Below are 24887 nucleotides of genomic sequence, written 5' to 3'. Positions count from 1 at the left end.
GATGTTTCTCTCTCATAAAAGATGAAAAGGGGACAGAGTAGGAAATGGGGACCCAGGGTCTCCCAGCTCCTCGTTGAACTATTAATTTACTTATAACTAATAGTTGTAAGAACCTAGGACCACCTGAAGCTGTAAGATCAAATGGAAACCCTGTTCAGGTTGTTTTTAGGAATCAATTTGCCTGGGAGGTTCAGGGTTATGGCAAAAAAAAATGCACATAACACAGAAACATGGCTCCTGCCAGTGCTCAGGACACCCAAAATGGGTTGGTTATGGCCAGGAGAGAGCCTTGGCTCTACCCTGAGACCCTTGAAGCAGCCTGCACACAGCCATGGGTCTCAAGAGCAGTACAGTGGCCATGCTCAGAGGGAGCTGCAATACAAAGAGTTTTCCGGAGAATCCCAGTTTTCTAAATCAAGGTGCCATCAAGGGTGTTCCTTTTATAATATCACCCTCACCCCCTTCCTATTTACCTTCTTAAAGGAGCCAAAAGGGCAGAATTAAAGCTTCAGGCTAGGAATGTTTGTAACTCTGGCAAGGTCCACAACAACATATACAGAAAGTAGCAGACTTTCAGGATGGGGGAAAGCCTCAAAAAGTCTGGAGATTTTGATTCTAGTCACGAGGCTGACTGGGGCTGCCTGGGCTGCCTCTGAGTGTTTGCAACATGAACAAGTCACTTTCCAGCTCTAGGCCTCAGTTTCCTCATCTGTGAAATGGACAAGGTGACCCTTAGGGCCTCTTCAGGTAATCATTCAGTTCAAGAGAGAAATCAAGAACCTTTTAAAACCTTTGCTTAATCATTGAGTTGCTACTGTCCCATTTTTTAAAGCAAGTGTCTTAGCCAAGCTGAAACATGAGAGACACAACCAGGGGTCACAGATAGAGGGAGGCATAGAAATCAAACCTGTACAGGGGCGGACTAGGAGTGAGGATAGATATAAGAACTAGTGAGAAAGGCAGAAGAAGGTTTGAAATCAGCTGTGCTCTCAACACATCTCAATAACTTGCTCTGGGTGAGAAGTTTTTGAGGGAAGAAAAGGCTTAATTTCAGGCCATTTGGGAGTTTGTCCTTGAATGGGGCCAATTTACCCCAAGTGTGAGGGATCGGGAAACAATGGGACCTGGAAACTGCCTTGTACAGTGTCACTACGGGGACTCATGTGGAGGCTGCTAGGCCAGCTGGGAGTCCGCAGACAGAGGTGGGTGCTGGGATGTACATGGATGGTCCTGAGAAGGGATTCCGAGCTCCCTGCTGCAGATTCTTCAGCTCAAAACCCTGTTCTCTGAAAACATGTGTCCTTTTGTACTGCTAATCATTTTGTTCCTTTCCTTTCATTTTTAAAAGTTCTTTCCCAATGTCATACAGAATTAATTGTACTAAAATTAAATTTAAAAACAAAACAAAAACATGAGGGCTCAGAATGGAGGAGGGCATGAAGCTGGGTACCCAGCACTAGATATGGTGAAGGAAGTCAGTCAGAGAAAAACTCTTGAGGGACATGAGACTTGGAAGATGCCTGGGGATATGCTGTCCTGCCTAGATTCTCTGCAAGATCATGCCTGTCAACCCAAACCCCCGTGGAGAATTTATGTTTTGTTTTAATAGTGCAAGTCCCAGCCCAAGTAGTTTATCTTCTTGGAATACAGACTACAATGAGAAACCCAGGACAGGAGGAGCCAGCCACATTACAATTTCCCTCCCACCAGGGAGAAGGTCGTCAACTCTGCCTGGAGGAAACTTCCTGCCTAGTAATGTTTGTAATCCTGGGGCTGTTTCCTGCTAAAATAGGCTGCAAACCCATTCAAACAAAAACAGTAGGCCAAGGGTTTGTCAGCTTCATCGGGGCAGAGAAACTGTGTCTGTCTCAATCATGTATCCACAGAGCTTGGAGCAGAAACAGGCAGCTACCAGGCGCTCCGTGCATATTTGTTGAACAAATGAACTCTGAGGGGTCATTATTCCCATTTTATAATGGAGGCCAACAGCCTCCCAGTTAATAAATGGCAGAGCTGGGGCCAGAACGAGATTTCCAATCCCAAATTCATTGCTACCCATTTTGTCCGGTTATGTTTCTAGGTCACTAGCCTCAGGAACAAAGAAGCCCAGGGCGTGAGTGCTGGAAGCAGCTGTACCTTGCACAGAAAAGCACAAAGAAAGATTTCCCAAGAAAACTCAGGACAGAAATGTGGGCGTGAATCCTCCTGTGTATCAAAGGTGCGTTCCCAGCACGAGCAGGCAGGCGCTGGCTGGGATTGTGCAGCTCTGCAGCCTGCCCTGCAGCAGAGTTCCAGAATGCAGCCTCTCTGAGTGGCTGGAACGCTCATGGAAAGCCCAGATCCAAACACGTCCTCATTATGTCTAACTGACCCCTACATGGTTTGCTACTTAGGTATTTGCCATGATAAAACTCAGAACTCATCATCCCCACTTTTCCTTCTCCAAGAAAATTACGAAGAGTTTAGTTTTCTGCAAATTGAAGAGCTAATGTGTGTAGCTAGCCATGAGAGTGACCACATAATATTAGGTTCTTAAGGGTGAGAGGAACTCTGGGTGGCCTACTGCCTGGGTCTGAGAAGTTGCTGAAATAACATACATATTACAAATCTTCTCAAAGACAGGCTCCATGCCTTTCATCAGGTCCTCACAGGGGTCTCTGGTTCAAATCCAGCCACAGGAGGAACTACTAGAATGATCAGTTCAGCTCCCCAACTGCCCAGCTTTGCTCAAAGCCCCAGAGATGGGACATCGGGCCTTTGCAAGGCAGCTCATGCCATTTCCTGTGATCAATGTCTGCCCTCACACACACAGAGGTTAGGAGGAGCAGGTTGTCCCACTAGGACCTGGTCTCTTTCCACAAGTCCAGCACAGGTGGTCAGAACCAGAGCTGTAGCATAGAAATGCTAAGATAGCCCCCAAAAGGCATTAGCTGTCATTGAAGGGGCTGCTTTTTAAATTCTTTGTATTCAAAGGCTGCTAATAAATAGTTCCCCAAAGTGAGGTTTTTTAATAGGAATTTATGCTCATATGACTCAGAAGATTCTTGCATAGAAGCCAGACCTGGAGCTGGTTGCACCCATCAGCTCCAAATTCTAGTGGACCAGCCCCAGGATAGGCTTCAATAATAAAGCCCAAATTTCTGTGGAAAGAGATCCTTTAGTGCCACCTGGTGGCTAATACTTATTAGTGCACCATTCACAACAGTATTTGTACCAAGTGCACATATACAGTATATAATGTTTTTGTTTTATTTTAGAGAGAGAGGAAAGGGAGAGGAAGCATCAATTGGATGCTTCCGGCAGGCCTCCTACTGGGCATTGAGCATGCACCCTGACCAGGAATCCAACCAGGACCTCTCAGTGACACTCAACTAACTGAGCCACATTGACCAGGTTTTGGAAACTGAACTCAGTTCAAACTTCTCCCTTTATTTAATATATGTAAATTGTGGCTCAGGTATTGTACAAGCAATGTGTCAACCGTTTACCTGCGGCAGAGCAAGATGGAGGCTCAAGCTTTCACTCTGGCCTTTTAGGCTTTCTCACCCTGTGCAATGCTGACATGTTGAAGCTTTCCTACCATTTTGGACAGGTATTTTCCATCCTTCTCTGTGCTCCCACATTACCCTGAATTACTCTCTGTAACAGTATCCTTTTCCCAAGTTATCTTGACTAGTCTTTCTGTACCTTTTTTTAAAATATATATTTTATTGATTTTTTACAGAGGAAGGGAGAGGAATAGAGAGCTAGAAACATTGATGAGAGAGAAACATCTACCAGCTGCCTCTTGCACACCCCCTATTGGGAATGTGCCCACAACCAATGTATATGCCCTTGACCGGAATCAAACCTGGGACCTTTCAGTCCACAGGCTGAAGCTCTATCCACTGAGCCAAACCAGTTTCAGCTCTTTCTGTACCTTTTACTCAGCAGGAGATCCTTAAGAGCACAGACTGCTTATATTTTGCACCCCAGGGCCCATCCTGGAGTCTGGAACATATTAACAGATGAGTGAAGTCAGCCATCACCCAGATAAGTGATCCAACACGTGTCTGGGCCAGGAGTACTCTTGCCTCGCCTATCACCATGCACTGTCTTCCTGTTTTGTACTGTGGAGCCCTGTGCTTCTGGGGTCCTGGAGGGAATAGACATGGTCCCTTATGGTGGAGCTGCAGTCAGGTTGAAGGCCAGGAAGGTCAGTCATTGATCACAATACTATGCAGAGAGTCTTACCCATGGGGTGGGGGGCCGTAAGCACAAAGAGAAAACATTGGTGTGCGGCTGGACAAAGATAAAACACCTGTGTGGGGCGGGCTGTAAAGCTCAAGGTAGTTTCAAAACAGAACATTCAAGGTAGTTTCCCCGACTTGAAGGTGAATTCAGATGAACCTTGGTGGAGGGCATTGAGGCAATAGGAACAGCCATGCCAGAGGTGTGAGTGAGCAGGTGTGTTAAAGATATACCTAAGTACAGAAAGCACTAGACAGTTGGCAGAAGAGGGGAGTCAAACTCAGGAGCTGCTGTGCAAGGGACAGATGACAAAAGGCTTTAATGCCAGGATATGGGAGCTCAACCTCCATATCTAAGAGTGAGATATCTATGAAAATTTTAAGGGTAAAAAAGAAAAATAAGGCAGGGTCTAGGGGCAATAGTGCGGACAATTGGGAAACAGACTAGAGAGTGTGGCCCAGGGAAAGTCTTTAGAGTCATTATCCTCATATTTTAGTGTGCTTTAGAATCTTCAGGAAGAGTAGCTTAGAATGCAGATTCCCAGGTCCATTCCCCAGATTCTGGTTTAGTAGGTCTGGGCTAGGGGCGCAGGAATTTGTATTTTCAGCCAGAAGCAAGCTCGTTGGGTGCTTCTGATAAAAACGGCGCAAGGACCCCCTTGGAGAACCATTAGAGACCAAGAGGGAGAACCTAGGACAGAAGGCCCACAAGAGAGGCATAGGAAGTGAAATACTCACAGTGGTTGCCCAGAGGAACAGCTGGAGGGGTGGGAAGGGAAATGGGAAGAAGTGGCGCCAGAAAAACCAAAGGAAGATTGTTTGAAGAAAGAGAATGGTTCCCAAAAGCAAACTCAACAGGAAGGTTAAATTAAGTATGAACTGAAAATGGGTTATTAGATTTGAGCAATGACATGGTCCTTAATGACACTACCCAGCGGTGGTTTTACTGGAACAGTGGGGAGCAAAGCCAGAAACAGAGGGGTGGGCAGCAAGTGGAGAAACAAAACACTTGCACTCAGGAGATATTCTTCCCTCCAGAAACTTGGCTGGGGACGAAATGAGAAGGGAATGGAGGCTGTTGTGCTGGAGAAGACTTTGGTTTTTAGACAGGAAATACTTGACTATCTTTCCTGCTATGGAGGAGGAGAAGATGGGGTCACAAGCAGAGGGTCCATGATAGAGGTGGCTGGGGAAGGGAAGCTCTTGGGGAACAACCAGGATTTGGGGACATGTCCTGAGCACCCCCTTCCCAATAGGAGGGAAAGGCCCCTCCTTTTCTGAGGCAGGTGGAGAAAGGGGGAGAGTGAGGGTGAAAATAAGTTTGCAGAATGATTAAAATAAGAGACAAAGAAAGCAAATACCAAATAGATTCACTCTGTCCAAATTAGAGTTCATATAAATCTGGGAGAAATAGTCAGTTATTTAAATAACTGATGAAGGGTCAAAAAGTCATTAAGAGTCAAGAGGGAAGAGCTAAGTACTGGCTGCGATAGGGCAAGTGTAAACTCTTCACTCTGTTTAAAAATAAGCTTCCACAAACACAGGAGGGCAACTTGACCAAATAGCAGCCAACAATTTAAAAAATTAATTGATGATGTTCTCCACTTGATGAAAAAGGGTTAGGAGGCTTTTAAAAGCTAAGAATCTGAAATGGTCAATGAGGGATCCAGGGATTTGCAGAATCCTAGCCTATCCCTTCTAAAGGTAAGAAGGCAAGGAGGGATGGGTGGCATGATTGTTGAGAGAACTTGGTCCATACTTTGCTCTCTACTTTTTAATTTTTTAAATGTATTTTCTTTATTTCAGAGAGGAAGGGAGAGATAGAAACATCCATGATGAGAGAGAATCATTGATTGGTTGCTTCCTGCACTCCCCACAGTGGGGATTGAGCCCACAACCTGGGCATATGCCCTGACCAGAAATTGAACCATGGCCTCCTGGTTCATAGGTTGATGTATGCTCAATGATGCCAGCCAGCTATACTTTTTTTAAAAAAGCTACTCATTTGCAAACCTTGATATTTCACTCTGATAGAAAGCAGGTTTTTGAAGTTTCTCTCAAAACTTATTACACTGGTTTCACCAAACAAAATTCACAGGTGTCTCTGACCTCCAGGGAGATCTATTTGAGAACAAAGTGTCCTAAAACCTCCCTACCTCATATTCCTGACTGCATAGGTCTTGGGAGGAGAAATGGTCAATGAGTCATTCTAATAACCAGTTAGCTTTGGAAGCCACTAAACTGGTTAGGAAATCTTTAGAGGTTTATCATTCCCAATGTAAGGAGAGACAAAACATTCTTCCTTATGCTCCATAAGCATTGAGATTCACTAGATTGTGTTCTGTGTTGTTAGTGAGGATGACAAGCTTACATGCTTGAAACTGTGGCTAATTATGGTCTACTGATGGCATTGGTTGGTATGGCATATAAAAATGTGAGATGACTTCCTTAGAATTATAAAATCCTTTTCTTAAAAATGTTTAGTTTTCAAGATAAGTCAGTCAGTATCTATTTATCCTTTTCTAATCTTTTCAAATGACTAGTCATTTATGAGTAAAGATCTGTGCATAATAATGCTTGGATTTATGAAGAGAGATTGCTAAAGTAGTACGGTAAGAAGTGGTTTGGAATTAACTCATCATGTCTAAGGAACTTGACACAAATGAACACACCATGTATCATCTTTCTTTTTTAGGTTTAAGTTTGTTAGTTGTTATGTCTGAGTTATGATTTATGTACTATAAAATTTATCCATTGTAAGTATACAGTTTATTTTTAGCCAATTTCTAAAGCTGTGCAATCATAACCAGTTTCAAAACACTGCCATCATTCCACAGAGTTCCCTCATGCCTGTTAATAACTCTGCAGCACAAGTAAACCTCTGATCTGTTTTTTATTTCTAATGGTTTGCCTTTTTTAGAAATTTAATGTGAATGGAAACAGAGTATTTAGTCTTTCATGTTTGTCTTCTTTCACTTTGGATAATGTTTGTGAAGATTATTCTTTAAGTTACATGAACACAGAATTCACTCCTTTTTTTTAGCTCTTACATTTCAGTGTATAACCCATTTTAATTCATTTTTTATGTATTGTGTAAACCAAGTGTCTAAGTTTATGTATTTATACAGTCCTGGCAGGGTAGCTCAGTTAGAGCATCATTCCAATATGTCAAGATTTTGGGTTTGATCTCTGTTTAGGGCACATACAAGAATTAACCAATAGTCCCTTGTGTTGCAATTGTTGAGCATTGACCTATGAACCAAGAGGTCATGGTTAGATTCCTGGTCAGGGCACATTCCCAGATTGCAGGCTCTCTACTGCATTTAAATACCCAATTATGTCTCCACCATTTTAAAAGGTTATCTTTCCCTCATTGAATTGCGTTAGCACTTTTGTTGGAAATCAATTGACCATAAATGTGTAGGAGTTTTTTTCCCCCTGTACTCTTTTTTGTTCCATTGATCCACATGTCTATCCTTGTAGGAAGAGTGCCTGTTGATTTGTGTAACATTTGTTTCAGTTCTATTCAGTGTGTAAAATGTATTTCTTATTGAGGATAATGGAAAAGTATTTTCTTGAAAAATATTTGGTCAGGCAGTACCCCATAATCTATACTAATAATAGCCTAGGTGGTTGTCATGCCCTCAAGCCATCACAAGGAGGCTGTGTATGCTGCAGTTGTGTGTGGGTGAGTGGATGGGTACTTGATGCTGCATACAGGGCTTGGAGGCAGGGCCTGTGGCCACTCAGTGCAGGGGGTCCCACAGCTGTAGGTGCTGTGGAGGTGGGACCACCAGTTCTGGCCTACCTCTTTGGGGCAATCTTAGGAGGAGCCCCAGGGTCCCAGGTACTGTGCGATTTTGTGTGCCAGGTCACTAGTATTCACAATAAGAGACCAAAGCAGGGCTCTGGAATAGGCTATAGGACCCACAAAGGCTGTGGAGCAGAATGCAGCCTCAAGCTTCGCAGAAGAGGAAAATGAGGCCCATGGGGAGGAAGTAAATTATCTAAGGTTGTGCCAGAATGCATTGAGAACCAGTTGCCCCAGAATGCAAACCAGTTGCCCTTCCTGGAAGCCCCATCTGCTCCCTGTGCTGCTGTACCTTCCTGCTCTTGGGCAACACCTTAAGCTGTTTCCACCGTTCCTCCCCTTACTAAGGTCCTGCTGGCAGCAGCTGGTAGAGCCCAGGTGGGCACGGGGGTGGGCAGGGGCCTCAGGTAACCCTGTCTCCCCCTCCTCCCTATTTTCCCCCCTCACCAGCCACCTTTGGATACTCTCTGAACACAGTTCCTCAGGCCTTGCTGCTCTCAGATGATTGTTCCCTGAGTGCCTGCCCCTCCCTCTTGCTGGACTTGGCTTTTCTTCAGGGACTCTTCTCAGAATGGAAAAAAGAGAGCAGCGCCATCGACGTCAACTGGCTCTTACACAACGGCCGTGAATCGTGTAAAGAACTCGGGAACATATGGATTGAATTTCCCTCAACTTACCCAGGAATGTAATAAGTCAGGGCCATGGAGGAAGGCTGCCACTCCGCCACAGCGCTCAGAACACTTGAAAGAGTCATCGCCTCCACAACCCCCCAGGGACTTCTTACCCTGCAGCTCTCCTTGTCCCTCTCAAGTTCCAAGGGCTCCCACCCTCCGCAAGGCTCAGGCATGCAGGCTTTGTCCCCAGCAGGCCTGGCTGGTGGGGATGGCGGTGGCCCAGTCAGCTCCCGCCACTGCTTTCCTGCAGAGAATCACTGTTCCCCCAACCTCACAGAACTGGGCAGAATGTCTGCTCATTCCTTCATTCATTCCTCCATTCATTCAACCCTTGTTTATTAGCACGGTCCTGCTTTCATGTCTGGTGAGAGAACTTCCTCGCATGCCTGAAAGCTTTTAAATACAGGCAAGTTCCCAGCACTGGCAGTGCTCCAGCAGAGGTTGATAGAGACTCCAGCATCAGTGAAGAATGGGTGGCTGACATCCCAGAGCCCTCCCAAGTGCAAGGTTTCATGAGGTTTTAGGTCTCTGAAGCACTGCTTCCTGCTGGCACCATCTCTTTGGAAGGCACCTGCAGGAGCTCAGAGCCAGAGGCTTCTGTTGGAGGCACGGGTGGTCCCTGGAGAAGCAACAGTGGATCCAGAAAAAGCAGATGCCCATCCTTGCTGCTGAGAAAACCATTTTCATTCTCAATTATTTTTGTTTTTTTGTCTTTATCCCATCAGAAGAGATCTGAAAACTTTCTCCTGAGTAGCATGAACCTGAAGAATAAGACAAAAACACATAAACAAACATTAAGGTTCTGGATAACATGTTCCCATTGGAGAAACTACATAACCCTCTGTAATGTTTCTTGCTTTTTCATGTTGTAAACATTATATTCTTGTACAAATGTGCAGAGTACAAAAAAGCAGAAAAATAAAAGAAATATTATTCACAAATCCATTCTTTTGGTGGTGCTGGGTGTGTGTTGTGTTATTTCTTATGACTGAATGCAAATCTATTATACAATTATCTCAAAATAAAAGAATTAATTAAACTTGGCCAAAACCAGTTTGGCTCAGTGGTAGAGCGTCGGCCTGTGGACTAAAAGGTCCCGGGTTCGATTCCGGTCAAGGACATGTACCTTGGTTGTGGGCACATCCCCGGTGGGGGATGTGCAAGAGGCAGCTGGTCAATGTTTCTCTCTTATCGATGTAGCTCTCTATCTCTCTCCCTTCTTCTCTGTAAAAAATAAATAAAATATATATTTTTTAAAAATTAAACTCCCTGAAAGTTCTTGATAACTAGACTATGAATGTGTAAGATGTTACTTCTAGATAAGCAGAATGAGGAATGTGAGGGAACTTTAAATTATTTTCCCAACTTTTCAGTAAATCTGAAATTATTTCAAAACAAAATGTTTAAATGCAGGACTGAGTGCTGGATGATGAATTAATACACACTGACTTTCTACGTGACCTTGGGCAAGTCCATTGCCCTTCTGACCCTCAGTTTCCCTATCTTTAAATTAAACATGTTGGACAAGACAGTCTTCATGGATAAGGTACTACCCCATCTACAGTCCAGTCCGTGGCCCTATATCTGTGTAACTCTCCTCTTCTTCACTTTACCCTTTCCCCAGCCCAAATCTTAGATTCTCCATCTTTAATGTAAGGAAAAACAAAATGACTTTAAAAATTTGTTAAATTAATTATGAAAGAACCCAGTGGATGCCAAGTGCCTGCCCCATACTAGATACTCAGTAAAAGTTGGATCCCTGCCTCTTTGGCCCTGCCTTTCCCAAAGAGCATAGCTAAGTCTGAGTTCCTCCCACTGCCCCCCATCCTGACCCCTGAGCAAGCACAGCTCTCGCCAGCAACTTGGGAGGTTCTAACTGAGCTTGGCAAGAAGATAAATGGAATGCTCTTGTCTTCAGTTGTGTCCCAAGACAGTGGTTTTCACACTCTGGATGCATCCAAATCACCTGGGAGCGGGTTAAAAAGGATTGCTGAGCCCCATCCCCAGAGTTCTCATTGGGTTGCTCTGGTGCAGAACTTCAGAGTTGCACCTCTCTAGCAGGTTCCCAGGTTCGCTGTAGGCCTCGGGCACAACTGCTTGCTTCATGTGCCAGAGAAAAAAGCTGACTTGCCAGGGAACTGAGCTCTAAGGGCTGGAGCCCAGGAGGAGAAGGACACAAAGGCCTGGGGGAGGGTGATCGCTGCAAAGGCGTCTGGAAGATCAGAGCAGGGACCCATCCAGGGAGGGGTAGAGGAGAGAGTTGCTGCTCCAGCTTTTCCTCTTTTTTCCTCCCTTTCCAGCAGAAATGAAGCATCCTCCCCTGCCCTGCATGCCCTTCTTCCCACCCCTCTGAAGGCTCCAGAGCCAGGTGAGGTCCTGGCTCAGGCTGTGGCGCTGGCTGTGAGGGCTGAGGGAGAGAAAGATGGGGGAAGAGAAAAATCTCCAAAGCCCTGGACACACAAGATGAAAGGGAATTGAAAATTTAGTCAGTTCCAAACTGGTTGGCAAATGCTCCTGGGAGGTCTGGGGAATCTATGTAAATAGGAGGTCGCCTGTGGCTGTGTTTGTCAACACCCATGTCTCCAGTGGGCAGTGAGGTGGAAGATGCAGAAGAGCTAACCTTTGTTAAGTTAGTGCCCAGCCCTGGACTAAGCGCTATACACATTTTACCTCCATGAAGTAGGCATTATCCCTGTTCACACACAGTAACTGTTTCCAAGTTACACAGGTGCGCACACCTCCTGACTTCTGACCTGCAACCCTGTTTTCTCCACTGGTTGGAACTACCTCATGACCTCCTGGGTTCTGTTGCTCCCAATAAGCTGTTTGACTTTGACCAAATCAATTTTTCGGAGCTGTAGTTTCTCTACCAGTAACAAAAGTTGATGGTAATTGCTCCCCAAAGAGCTTTAAGGCACAAATCAAGTGAAACTTCTAGGTGAAATGGAGATTTCTATGTGTGTCTCAACTATGCATCTAAAGGTTAATAGTAATGACCAAAAGAGTAACCACTTTGAGGTCATATATTCGGTTCTGAGCACCACTGGGTTAACATTTTCATCCTGTCGTAACTAAAAACTTACCAGTGTAACTAATGTTTTAATATTAATAATTCCAAAACCATTACACCATGGAGCCAGAGTTTAAAAAATAATTTAAAATCAAAACATGCCCAGTAGCAATGCTTGTCTGATAAATAAATTTTGTTTAAACTCTAACTCAGTGTAAATGGTTTTCAGTATATTTCATTTTTCAGTGTGTGATATACAGTGTCTTCATTGTGTTTCTGTACAGAGGCCTTAAATAGCAGAAAAATTACTGTAATAATAATCCTTGCCAGTTTTGCAGTGCCAAATGATAGGCTGAACAGTAGCCAGTGTCTCTTCATTATAGATGAGGAAACAGACCCAGGAAAGTTACAAAGGATGCTGAACGTCTTAGAGCATCCAGGCAGCCTGGGTGCAGACACAGTGCTCTTTGTTGTGTATTATATGCTTACATAGAATACTTGAGGAAAGAGCATGCCAGCCCACCCAATACCATCAACCCAGCCCCCCCTCCAAATCAACCAGCTCTCTCTTCATATGAGTGTATATTAGCCATACACTGGGAAATGTGTCCCTAGAACCAAGACTATGTCAGAGTTGGAAGGGGCCTATGAGATTGTCTAAAGAGTAATAAGAGGTATTAATGTCCTAAGAAATCAAGAGAACAGCCTACGATCACACTGACAGAGACACTGGGAGCCTCATCCCACCATCTTCAGTACACAGGATTATGAAGAGGTGTTTATCCAACCAGCCCCAGCACTCCTGATAGGAGAGGGTGCTGGGAGACTCCCTGGGAGAAGGGACAATTGAGAGATTTAGAGTTTTAAAAATATGTTTGTTCCATATCTCCCTGATCCTCCAGGAAAATCCAAAGGAGTAGACTGGGATGGTGTTATATAATAATCATATTATAAGAGAAGAAAACTGGTACTCAGGGAAGAAAGCATATTTGTCAAGGTTCACAACACCAGAAAGAGTGGTAAAGGCAGGACTAAAACCCAGATCTTTTGTTCTCCATCCCACTGCTGTCCCTGAGGATATGTGGGAAAGACTATTTTATATGATAAGTTCCCATCCCAACAACCAGTGGCTGATTTTATAGACCTTCTCTCAGGCTCTGGGAATGACTTGGGCTGGCCTTGACCAACTAGCTATGCTGTGAAGTTTTGTTGATTGCATTTTCTATAAGCATGTCTCTGGGAAGTCCTATGGATTCACAGCCACCAAGAGTTTCCTGTTAAGACCATTGTCCTAGGAAGAGTCCAGAATGACTCTCAAATGACTTGATTTTTTTTTTTTCTTTCTCAATAGTTTGTATTTTAGTACGACAGACGCTTGGGCTAGGTGAAGATTTTCTTAATACATCACCAATACATGATCTATAGAAGAAAATTTGATCAATTGTACTTCATCAAAATAAAAATAAAATGTTTTCTCTGCAAAAACCACTAAGATAAAAAGACAAACCACAGATGAGGGTAAAATACTTGCAAATCATAAATCTGATGATAGACTGTGTATATAATGGATTCAGTAGACATAAAGAACTCAATTAGAAAACAACACAATTTAAAAAATAGGCAAAAGATTTGAATGGACACTCTACCCTACCCCTAACCCCCCAAAAAATATACTTCTACATACACATGAGAATGGCTAAAAAAGAAAAAAATTAGAACTGACCTATTAAGTATTGCCAAGGATATGGCACAACTTTTGTTCACTCTTGATGACTGTAAAATGACACAACCACTTTGGTAAATTGGCTGAGAGTGTCTTAAAACATTAGACATATACCTTCCATATGATCCAGCCATTCCACTCCTAAAGATGGACCCAAGAATAATAAAAACATAAATAAAAACATAGGTCCAAACAAAGACATGTGATGAATATACACAGCAGCTCTGTTTGCAGTAGCTGGAACCTGGAAACAACTCATATGCCTTCTAACAGATAAATGGATAATAAATTATGGCATATGAACTAATGATACATACAACAATGTGAATGAACCTCACAATAATTATGCTAAGTGAAAGAAGCTGGACAAAAATGAGAACATATTGTATGATTCTATTTGCATAGAATTCAGAAAGCAGATCAGGTCTTCTCTAGGGAAGCAGAGAAGGGTGGAGTGAGAAGAGATTATAGAGAGGCACAGGAAACTTTGAGTGGTGATGGATATGCTCATTATTTTAGTTGTAGTGATATTTCATAGCTGTGTCAATATTTTCAAATGTTATTAAATGGTACACTTTAAACTTGTGTAGTATATTTGATCTCAATTATGCCTCAAAAAAGCAAGTCTAAAAAACAAAATAACATGAGCTACTGAGATAGTAGGTGTATGAACAACTGAAAGGAAGTATTTCTTAAATGATGAATAAGAATAATTTCCTGGTACAGCCATTATGAAAAGCAGTATGGAAGTTCTCAAAAAAGTAAAAATAGAACTACCTTATAATCCAGCAATTCCCCTTTTGGGTATTTATCAGAAATATTAAAAACACTAATTAGAAAAAAATATATGCACCACTATGTTCATTGCATTATTATTTATAGTAGCCAAGATATGGAAACAACCCAAGTTTTCATCAAGAGATGAATGGATAAAGAAGAAATGGTACATACAATGGAATATTACTCAGCCATAAAAAAGAATGCAATCTTACCATTTTCGTGACAATGTGGTTGGACCTAGAGGATAATATGTTAAGTGAAATAAGTCAGACAGAGAAAGACAAATACCATATGATATCACTTATATGTGGAATCTCAAAAGAAAAATAAATGAACAAACAAAACAGAAACAGACTCCTAGATACAGAGAACAAACTGATGGTTGCCAGATGAGAGGGGGAATGGGGGACTGGGTAAAAAAGGAAAGAGATTAAGTACAGCATAAGAAATATGGTCAATAGTATTGTAATAACTGTGGTGTCATATGGGTACTAGACTAAATCAAGGGATCACTTCATATGTTATATAAGTTATATAAATGTCTAACCATTATGCTGTACACCTAAAGTTAATACAAAGTTATAATGATTGTAAACTAACTGGAAAATAAAATTTTAAATAAATAAATTTGTCTGAGGGGTAGCCAGCTTTCTTGAGAGTTTTGTGTGTATGTGAAGTATTTTTATTTTTAAAAGCCTGCTTTTTAAAAAGAAGTCATTGTCATTCAGGGTTGCTGTGTTGTGACAACTGAAGTGTTTAAATTTTCCCTGTGGTTTGGCCCAAGAACGTTGCCAGCCATGCGGCCCATGTGCTCCACATGCCCCGAGCTTCAGCCAAGACCCGCTCTGGACTGCATCTAGGCAGGAGGTCTTCCCTGCTCTTTTCCAAAGTGCTTCAGTTTCATTACATTTTTCCTGTGCCTGAGAGTGGCATGAGAATCAGGAGGCCTGGGACTTAGGTATTGTTAGTTCCCTGGTTATCCTCCAGCTTCCCAGCAACTCAGTTCCATTTCCCTCACTACTATCACACATGAATTTTTAAAAACCCTATCTGATCATGCTAATCTCCACTTAAAAATCATTTCTGTCTCCCCATTGCCTAAAAATGCAACGGTCCTCAATCCTTTCAACATTCTGGATCAGTGATAAATTTCCCACATCTAGTCTGGCATGCAGGCTCCTTACATTCTTTTTTCTTAATTTATTTTATTATTGAAAGTAATAGAGATGTATTCCTTTTTTCCCCATTACCCCCTTCCAGGCCTTCAGCACACTATTGTCTGTGTCCATGGGTTATGCATATATTAGTATTCATACAAGGTCTTTGGTTGACTAGCTCTCATCCACGCACCATCCCCCGCCATCCCTCTGAGATTCTGCGCTTTGTTCCATGCTTCCATGTTTCTGAATCCACTCTGTTCATCAGTTTTATTTTGTCCTTTAGATTCCACATATGAGTGAGATCATGTGATACTTGTCTTTTGCTGACTGGCTTATTTCACTTAGCATAATTGCTGCTTACCTTCCAACCCTGTTCCCCTTCTCAGTAAGTGATGTCAACACCATATTAAGTCAGGACTCTGGAAGTTGTATTTACTTTCTCCCTCTCCCTCATTTCTCACTCTGAATTTATGCCCAGGTTCAGGCTTTTCTTCTTACAAATTATATTTTGCCTCTGTCCACTTGGCTCCATACCCACTGCTACAACTCCAATCCATCCGAGCTTCTCCCTCCTAATCAGGACTGTTCTATGACTTTCATGGGCTCCAGGCACTTTTGCCTTTGTGGATCCCTTCACCCATAAAAAATAAGATAAAAAATTATATTTTAATGCTGCATTGGTATAGAGGCAAATATGATCCAGGCTGAGTTCATTGTTATATATTTATTTTTATTTTATGGGTTTTATTCTGAGTTTAAAAGAAATTAAAATTAAACATTTTCACTGTATCCACTATGTCTGATAGATGAAGGGACCCTGCTCCTAACTATTGCAACTGGCCTCCCTGCCTCCCCTTCTTCAAATCCATTCTTCTCACAATACCCAGGGGTCCCAGATTGGAGAGGGTTCAGGCTGGGCTGAGGGACACCCCCCTCAGTGCACAAATTTTGTGCACTGGGCCATAAATCATAAATATTTGTATGTATTTTCCACATGTCATAGAAGAAAGAGTGAAAGGGGCTATATCAAACACAATCAGTTACTTGCCTGGAGGGTGTCACTGAGAGAAGCTTTATTTGTATCTATAAAAAGGTGAAATCTTTAGTGCCTGCCCTTATAGGCATGGTCAGAGATATTTAAACTTAGGAGCAGCACAATCCAATTTACGATTACAAAAAATCTTTTTTTTTTTTCAAATATCACTTCTTTTCCCTTCTCTTTATTTAGTTTTTAATTAAAATGTTATTAGATATATGAAATACCTTCTGAATCTATACTTCTTTTTATTTTTTTATACTTTTGATCTCTTTATCTGAGAAAATTCCTCAGCTTAATTTTTCAAACAATTAATTAATTCTTCATAGGGACTATTTAATTATTCATACTTATGTTTGTAATTTATTTTAATGTCAATAATTGCATTTAACATAATCATGTTTAATAAATTATAATTTATATGAGAAAATTTGTTGTTTTAATTTCACAAATTGTTTAATTGCTTCCTTTTGCATTTTAACTTGTTCTTGTTTTCAATATTTCTCCTCTTCTTGTTATAGAGTTGATATTCCTCCTTTAGCTTTCTGAGATAGCTTACTTTAAATTCCCATTCCTTAGGTTCTACTAACTCTATTTTTTTCCATGAAATTCTTCTTTTATTGAGCTTATTACCCCTTCTCCATATATAGGCTTTAAAATATATATTTGTTAATTCTGGTTTGAAAACCTTTCTGTGGGTGGTTTCTCCTCCTTCCCAAGAAACTTTATACTACAGCCTCGTCAGCTTCCAGCTTCCCAGTGAGACCCTGAAGGCTTCCTACATGGTCAGGATGGGTCATCTACCATCCTTTTACAGACCTTCTCATTTTCTCATCCACAAATAATTTCTTTTCCTGATTCTGAGTGCAATTATTCTTTTATTAATTTCATTTGAATATATTTTTTGTTATTCTATGAATTGGATATAGAAATGGGGAATTTCCACATGGGCTGAAATCCATAATATAACCCATCATTTGAAAACACCAACTCTTCACTAGCTTACTTGTACTTATTCTAGTCAACTTAAAATACCAAACCTCTACCACTTTGCTGACCACTTTGTATAAATTAGGCCCTTCTATTAGTCTCTCTCATAGACCTTTGTCCTCTTCCTACCCAGCACTCATCACAACTTGTAATTATTGATTCAGCTGTGTATTTATCTGTCTTGATGATGACACAACTTTTTAAAAATTATTTAAATATCGGGGTCAAAGCATTTATTGATTCCAAAGTAAAAAAATATTGTTCAGGTCCTTGAAGTATTATAGTGAAAAAATAACACAGGTAGACAAAAATTTGCCCTATAATTTCACACATGCAATAATTTAAAGTATGTGTAAGAAAAGAGGTAGTATTTACTTCTATGTTGGGTGACCAGGGTAGATTTCCCAGGGAAATTGACACTTAAGTAAGGTTTCAAAGGATAAATAAGAGAAAGTTCTACTGACAGATGAGGAAGAGGATACCATTAAAGACCAAGAGGATCAAGTATGTAAGTGCATGCAGGTATGAAGGATCATGGTGGAATCGGGAATACACAACAAGTTTGGTACCAGCTCTATACATTAAAGTATGAGTATGTCAGAGTGTGCCAGTTGTGGGGGAGAATATAGAGGTAAAAGAGCAATCTCATATCACAGTAAGGTGTTGGTCAGGATAGGCTACGTTATCGGCAGTAACAAATAATACCAAAAGCTCAGTGGCTTCACAATATTTTTGTGTTGTGTTTTTTTGTGTGTTTTTTTTTTATTCAATACAAAGTTGGCCATGGAACCAGGCAACTCTTCAGGACAGCTGTTCTCCATATGTTAGCTCAGCACTGCAGGCTACTTCAGTCTCATGTCATGAGTCAGGGTTCAAATGCTATTCTGAGACATTTCTATTTTATTCTGTAAGCAAAGGAGCACTCTGGAAAGTTTGGCAAAGAGAAAGAACTAATAAAACTTGTATTGTTATTAGAGTAGGACTAAATGTATTGAAACTAACTAAGAGGTTGTTGAAATAATTCAGTGAAAACTAGTGAAGCCCTCCACTAATGCAAGGGCATGGGGAATGGAAGATATGCATGACAATGGATTTGATTGATACTTATATGTAAACAAGAGGACATTGATTGATGGCATATGAGAAGAAAGAGAAAACATAAATCAGGATTACAGTCAAATAATCTGGCTTTAGTTTCTGACTTGATGGTGATTCATAGACAGGGTTGGTATGGGAGAATAAGCAACTTGGGAATGTTTATTATAACCTTCAGATGGAAGTGGGAATAGACTTTTGATTTGTGGGTGAGGAACTATGGGGAGATTTTAGGTTAAAGAAGTAGATTTTTAAGTGATCAGTATATAACAGTATTTAAAACTATACTGGTAGAGTATATGAGAAATACTCAGAAAGAATGGTTAAAGCTGAGCTTCTGAGCTTTCTGGCCTCAGTAGGGCCATCAAGCCCCCAAAATTATTGGCCAAGTTTTAAGAATATGTGCATATTTACATTTTTCTTGGAAGAAGGCCCATTTCACAAATGTTAATTAAGGTATTACTATATGCAAGTGAAACACACTATTCATGGTGCAAGGAATACAAAGTAAGCAAAAAATACAAAAATCTTTGTTAACTTGGAGATTGAGTTATTCTGAGGTTTGGAAAGGAAGCAACAAATGAGTAAATAATTAAAATAAATACTATTTTAGGCAATAATGAGTGTGATGAAGAAAAACAAAACAGGATATGACTATAGCAATTTTGGGTGGGAATAGAATTAGTAAAACAGAGTGGTCAGGGAGTAAACTATGAAGCTTTATTGGGGGTATTCCAGACCAAGAAAATCTAGCTTTCATTAGAATCTCAATGATTCACCAGAAAGATAAAGTATCATTCCTCTGAAGAGAGCTGAGAAACAGGTAAAGAAAGAAAAATATACTAAGGAGTGCTGGTGATTGGTTGTGGGATTCAGAAAATATGTAAAGCCAAGAAGATCTGATCAACTGGAAGAAAATAGAGTGATGTCAAATGACTGGATGTCTTGGTGAGGTTAAAGTCTAGACATAGGGTATTGAAGGAGCAGAAAATCTAGGAGGTCAGAAAATGGGATAATATGAGCTTAAAATTTAACAGATGGTACAACCAATGATGGCATAGGTAAACACCTGAACTTGCAGCTGCACACAACTACATCAAAACTACAACTAAAAGACAAAACTAATATCATCCAGAACCATAGGAAGGCTGGCTAAGTGAAAACTCTACAACTAGAAGGAAATAGAAAAGTGCATTGAGTCTGGGAGGAGAGGAGGTGTGGAGGTGTGGAAGTGTGGAGGTAACGAGGCACATGTGAAAGAGGTTGACAACTGGGTATGCTGTTGTCTTTTCCAATCAGAAGGGAGATGTAAGCTCCTGACTTCTCTGAACTCCAGTTCTGGGCAAGATTCTGGGGGCCCAGACTCATATGGAGAGAAATTGTACTGCCTGGCATCAAGCTGGAATACTAGGGTGGCTTTCTCTCAGAGGTGCTTGCAGTGAACATTGCTCCTGCACAGTGCTGCAGGTCACAGAGACCTGGGGACCACTTCGGAGCAGGGCTGATGGGCAGCTATTGCTGTTTGCTGTACCCTGGTGATTCCCGGAGATCCCACCCCATCCAATTTACAACCCCCTCTTCCCCCCCTGCAAGCTGTGCTCAGAGACTTTTGCATATGAATGGCCTGGCCTTTTGCAAACTGCAGCTGGGTCAGAGAACCCCAGAGCTTCCTAAAGAAGGCCCAAGGCTCCACAGCAGCTTGCATTGCTTCACAGCTGGGCCTCATCTGGGGACCTCCAAACCTCAAACAAAGAGAAGGAATCTGCAGATCTCTCTGTAGCTCCTGCTGGGTAGCCTCAGGCAGTAGCTGACTTTGCACCTCCTTGGAAATCCAAGAGCCAGGGTACCCAGTGGTCAGAGTGAGACCATTCAAATTACAACTCATCATATCCATAAGAGACACACTCAGGGGGCAGAGTCAGTGAATGCCAAAGCCCCACTGAAGCAAGTCATGCCCCATAGGGTCTCTCCAGCACATAAGTTCTCCCATTGTGGCCACAATTATTCCTCACAGCCAATTGGCCTGGAGGTCAATTCCTCCCAGTGATATCAACAGCAATCAAGGTTTAACTACAACAAGACTGTGCACACAGCCCACAAAGGGTGCACCAAGAGGGTCCACTTCAGGTAATTAAGGACCCTATAGGACACCTAGCACACAAAGCCATTCTATCATCATAGGGAAGCAGCCAAAATGCGGGGGGGGGGGGGGGGGGGGGGGGGGGGGGGGGGGGGGGGGGGGGGGGGGGGGGGGGGGGGGGGGGGGGGGGGGGGGGGCGCGGCGGGAACAGGTTACAAATAAAAAAAATGGAGGAAAGCAAACTACTGGATATAGAGTTCAAAACCACAGGTTATAAGGTTACTCAAGAATCTTCTAGAAACCTCTGAGAACTATAGTGTGACCCTCAAGGATATGAAAAAGGACCAATTAGAAATTAGGCATACACTGACTGAAATAAAGAATAATATACAGAGATCCAACAGCAGACTAGAGGATCCCAAGAATCAAGTCAAAGATTTGAGATACAAAAAAAACAAAAAATACCCAACTGGAAAAGAAAAAAAAAGAAAGAAAAAGAAGAAAGAAAGAAAGAAAGAAAGAAAGAAAGAAAGAAAGAAAGAAAGAAAGAAAGAAAGAAAGAAAGAAAGAAAGAAAGAAAGAATCCAAAAATGTGAAGGTATGAAGATAGTGCAAGGGAGAAAACCAAAGAGAGACTCAAAAAGATGGCAACCAGCAAGAAGGTAGGAAGGGAAAGTGTGTGAGAGAGTGAGGGAGCGATAGAAGAGTGTGTGGATGTGTGTGGGTGTGTGTGGGTGTGAGTGAAATAGGGAAAGTTAGTTCCTGCATGTCTTCAAAGGGGCTGCCAATCTGGGCAGTCTTCAATGGCAAAACCCTGCTTCCACCACAAACACTCCAGGAAGGACACCAACGGCACAGAGACCATGCCATCTTGAAGAACAGAACTGCTTAAGACTAGGATCCTAGCCTTGCCACCACCCAGTCTGCTCTTAGAAACAAACCGGGACCCTACAGCCACTCTGGTAAAAGACCTGCGATCACAGCTGCAGACCCACAGACACTAAGACTACATGCACCCTGGCAGCAGATTTCCAAGTCACAAAGCCAATCTCCCTCCCTGCCAGCTCTGCAGCAGCAGCATAGAAACTACCAGACCCTGGCCACACTATCAGGCTTTCTGCACATGCACAGGAGTGGCAGCTCTACCTGACTTTGAGCCTTGGTGTCGGACATGGGAAGTTTTTTCCCACGACCAGGTTCCACACCCAGGCAGGGAGACTGTGCTGAATTTGAGCCTAGGTGTACATCCTTGGACATATTGTTTTCTGTGTCCAATCCCACACCCACACAGGGAGGGAGACAGAGCTGAATTTGAGCCTGGATGTGCAAACTTGGGGAGCTTGTTTTCCTTGCCCAGACTCCATACCCACATAGGGAGACAACACTGAATTTGAGCCTAAAGGTGCAAACCCAGGTAGTTTATTTCCCATGTCCAGACCCTGTGCCCACACAGGGGGGGGGGCAGCACTAAATTTGAGCCTGGGTGCATGGACATGGGAAGTTTGTTTTCCGCAGTGCACACCTGCATGACCAGACCCCACACCCACACTGAGTGGCAGTGCCACCTAACTTTGATTCAGGGTAAGTGCACACAGAAGGCTGTTTTCTACAGTGCAAGAGTAGACCTCCTGCTAACACAATGCAACTGTGCAACCCGGTCTCCCAAGCAGATCAGTGACCCTGAATCTCCATGAAAGAGGCAACAATGAGCACCAGTGACTAGTCTCTGTTTCTCGTTGCATGGGCCTGGGATCCCTGATTCCCAGTACATTCACACTAAGAGCCATTGGCTTCAATTCTTGGCACATGCACACACAGGGACCCTGATTCTCAGTGCAAGGCTTCATCAAGCAACAGAGACTCTGATACTTGATTCTCGATGCAGACACAAAGAGCCTCTGATTCCTGACATGCACTAGGGGACTTTGATTTTTGGCATACACCCGGGGGTTCTTTGTTTCAGCATGGCGCAGGCAGGGTTCCTGATTCTAGGTGCATATACAAGGCCACACTAAGTGCCTGTGACTCTGACCCAGGGCGAGTGTGGCTCCTACCAAGTCCCAGCAACCACACATCTTGGCATGAGAGCTCTTCAGTGACAATTGTGGGGTGCAAAACTCCCACTGCACACAGCCAGGCCCCCACAACTTGACATTTGAACCTTCTGGTGATAGTAAGAATGGGGAGACAATGAAACAATCCCCAGCGGAAAGAAAAAGAGGAATCGCCAAGAAAGGAAATAAGTGAAATAGAAGCATGCAACATGACAGAAAAAGAATTCAAAGTAATGGTCATACAGTTCATATGCTGGATGGATGAGAAAATCAACAACCTATGCAAAAATGAGGAAGAGATGAAAAACTATATAGCCACAATAAAAAACACAATGGAAGGTTTCAACAGTAGACTAGAAGAAGCAGAGGACGAAATTAGTGAGTTAGAAGGTAAAGTAGAGAAATAAGCCAAATCTGAACAGCAACTAGAGAAAAAATTAAAAAGCATGAGAGCCTAAGGGAGCTTTGAGACAATGCAAAATGAAATAACATACATATAACAGGGCTGCCAAAAGGACAAGAAGAGCAACAAGAATTAGAAACTTTATTTGGAGAAAAAATGACAGAAACTTTCTTGATATGGGAAAGAAAAAAATTACACAAGTAAAGAGAGTCCCAAGCAAGATGAATTCCAAAAGACCCACACAAAGACATGCCATAATTATGATGACAAATGTTAATGAAAAAGAGAGAATCTTAAAGCTGTAAGAGAGAGAGAGAGAATTACCTACAAAGGATCCCCCATCAGATTATCAAATGATTTCTCAACAGAAACACATCAAGCTAGAAGGAAATGGAAGGAGATATACAAAGTGATGCAAAGCAAGGGACTGAATCTAAGAATACTCTATCCAGCAAGACTAACAATCAAAATTGAAGGAGAAATAAGGAGCTTTGCAGACAAAAAAAAAAAAAAGGCAGCTAAGGGAGTTTATCACTACCAAGCCAGCAATGCAAGAAATGCTAAAGGGAATGCTATAAAAAGAAGAAATGAAAAGGTAAGAAGGAACAAGGGCTCAAAAAATAAAAATGGCTACAAATAAGTACCTTTCAATAATAACTTTAAGTGTAAATGGACTAAATGCTCCAATAAAAAAAAATTGAGTGACAGAATGGATAAAAATTTAAAAAAAAAACATGATCCATGTATATGCTGTCTACAAGAGACCATCTCAGAACAAGGGACTCACCCACACTGAAAGTGAAGGGATGGAAAAATATCTTACAAGCAAATGGAAATTTAAAAAAAAAAATGCTGGAGTAGCAATACTTATATTTGACAAAAATAGACCTCATAGTGGAAGCTATAAGAAGAGATAAGGAAGGTCACTTCATAATACTAAAGGGATCGATACAACAAGAGTATATAACCCTGATAAACATATATGTACCCAATGCAAGAGCATCCAAAAACATTTAAAAAAAAAAAAAAAAAACACACAAAACACTCCTGGAAGATATCAAGTGAGAGATCAACAACAATACAATCATAGTAGGGGACTTTAATACACCACTGACATCACTGGGTAAATTCTCTAGACAAAAAAAAAATCAGCAAAGAAACAGCAATCCTAAATGACTCACTAGATCAGATGGACTTAATAGACATCTTCAGAACATTTCACCGCAAAGCCGTGGAATATACATTCTTCTCAAGTGCACATCAGAGGTTTTCAAAAATAGACCACATATTGGATCACAAGCAAAGTCTTCCCAAATTCAGGAAGACTGAAATCATACCAAGTATCTACTCAGACCACAATGGCATAATATTAGAAATAAACTACAATAAAAACAAACACTTAGAAGCTGAATAGCATGTTATTAACTATTGATTGGGTTACCAATGAGATCAAAGAAGAAATTAAAAATATCCTTGAAACTAATGACAATAAAAACATGACAATCTAAAACCTATGGGACACAATGAAAGCAATCCTGAGAGGGAAGTTTATAGGTCTACAGGCCTACCTCCAAAAACAAGAAAAAGTGGTAGTGAATCATTTAACTCTACAATTCAAAGAATTAGAAAGAGAGCAAACAAGAAAAGGGCAGAGTGAGCAGAATGAAGGAAGTAATAAATACTAGAGCAGAAATAAATGACATAGAGGCAAAAAAAGAAAAAAAAGAAAAAGAAAAAAGAAATACAAAAGATCAATGAAACCAAGACCTAGTTCTTTGAAAGGATAAACAAGATTGATGAACCTCTAGCCAGGCTCACCAAAAAGCAAAGAGAGAGGACCCA

This window comes from Pipistrellus kuhlii, unplaced genomic scaffold, assembly GCF_014108245.1.
Source record: "Pipistrellus kuhlii isolate mPipKuh1 unplaced genomic scaffold, mPipKuh1.p scaffold_m20_p_2, whole genome shotgun sequence".
NCBI lineage: Eukaryota > Metazoa > Chordata > Mammalia > Chiroptera > Vespertilionidae > Pipistrellus > Pipistrellus kuhlii.
Note: the sequence above shows the minus strand (reverse complement) of the source record.